Raw genomic sequence first — 1,643 nt, forward strand, 5'->3', positions numbered from 1 at the left:
GGAAGAAGCCATGACCCAAATAATGAAAATATAAAAATATTTAAAGGGCAAGCTATGGTTGAAGCTCATCTACGGCTAGCTTTAGAAATATTTTGCAGGCTCAATTTAAACTATAAAGTGTAAATATTAAAAATAAAAAGGGATTAGAAGACTAGGATGAGGGTACAAGTCATGCCCCATAGCTACTTTCTCCTACTGTCCACTAGGGACGCATCAATACTAGTAGCGGTACCGAGTATTTGGGAGAGTACTCGTACTCGCCCAAATGCTCCGATACCTTTCTCGATACTGGAACTTCCAAACAGAGGGAGATTTCCTCTGACCGGCAGTGCCGCGAGGGAACATGGAGCCGCGAAGCTGGCTCCATGCCGATTGGCCAGGAAGCCGGCTTCCCAGCCAATCAGTGTCGAGCTGGGCAAACAAATATGATAATATGGATAATATGGTGACACGACCACCACCCTGCAGACAAATCATTCCCCTCACATAGATCCGTAGCAGCAGTCATTACCATAACAGTCCCCCGGCCAGCTACCACTTTCAAAGCTCTCCGGGATCTGCCCACGTCTCCTGTGTGCACATCGCCCGCGTGATCGGCCCTCAGCCTGCTACTGCGCATGCACAGGATTTCTGAATGAGAGCGCTGGGCAGTCTGCGCATGAGATGTCGCCGAGATCACTTGTATGCAGCCTGCATACAGAGGGGGCGCATTGAGGAACCTGGCATTGGGGCAGCAGAGAGAGTAAATCCAGCCCTGCCTACTTGACTTATAAAAAGCATTTTTATTTCTTGTCCGTTTGGCTGTTATACATTTTCCCTCACTTTCTGCCTGAAGAAACTCAGCATCACATGAAGGTGGTACCTAGGTTGGTCTGCAAGCATATACAGCCTGCCTAGAACTGCCCACTCCTCCAGATTCACATCCACCCATCAAGGCACGTTGAAATTAGGCTAGGTTCACACCTAGGCTAAATCCGTGCGATAATGCGCAAAACACAGATTCTCATTGAAGTCAATGGGGCCCGTTCACAGGCATTGCGTCATGTGCCCAAAATCGACTGTTGCACCAAAAGGTGCAGGAGCTATTTTCAGGTGGTTGTGATCCCATAGACATCTCCATACATTGAAAACCGCACGGATGTCGCGCGTTTTTTCTTTGGCGTGATTTTGCTTTGAAAAGTGTGCAACAACCAGGCGAAAACAGCTCGTTAAATCGCCGAGGTGTTAACCTAGCCCCACATAACTCCTTCCAAAAGGCAGCCCACTGTTTGCATCAGGGCCAAGGGTTCTTGGGAGAAAAACTGGAGGTAGGTTTTTGTAATGTTTTCAGGAAGCTATGTGCAGCACCTTCCTGCCCTCCCCCCCCCCCCCCCCCCCCCCCCCCCCCCCCTCCTCCCCCACCAGTGATGATCAATAAGGCATGCAAATCAAAAAGAAAAGGTTTGTTGTTGATGAGGGTGAAAGGAGGAACCCGGGAAAGGCAAAAATATAAGAAGGTTAAACTTCAGCTATAGTACATCATTCATAGTATGACACATGCTGAAAAGCAAAGCAACACAGGTACAATAAGTCACATTTTTCTTAAAACTTCCCACCCAAAATCAATGAAAACTTTATTCACAGAACCTTCAAATTAAAAATCT

The 1,643-nt window shown here is 47.4% G+C and overlaps 1 protein-coding gene and 1 long non-coding RNA gene across 3 annotated transcripts in view; one reads left to right on the forward strand and one right to left on the reverse strand.

Annotated features, from left to right (window-relative positions):
• Positions 1-1,643, reverse strand: part of CHCHD6 (coiled-coil-helix-coiled-coil-helix domain containing 6) — a 220,847-nt gene that overhangs the window by 209,348 nt on the left and 9,856 nt on the right. The window lies entirely within an intron of this gene.
• The window catches only part of LOC108784971, an 8,841-nt gene that overhangs the window by 2,523 nt on the left and 4,675 nt on the right, over positions 1-1,643 (forward strand). The gene's annotated exons all lie outside the window — the stretch shown is intronic.

The sequence above is a fragment of the Nanorana parkeri genome, unplaced genomic scaffold (genome assembly GCF_000935625.1).
Source record: "Nanorana parkeri isolate BGI_ZX_2015 unplaced genomic scaffold, ASM93562v1 scaffold135, whole genome shotgun sequence".
NCBI lineage: Eukaryota > Metazoa > Chordata > Amphibia > Anura > Dicroglossidae > Nanorana > Nanorana parkeri.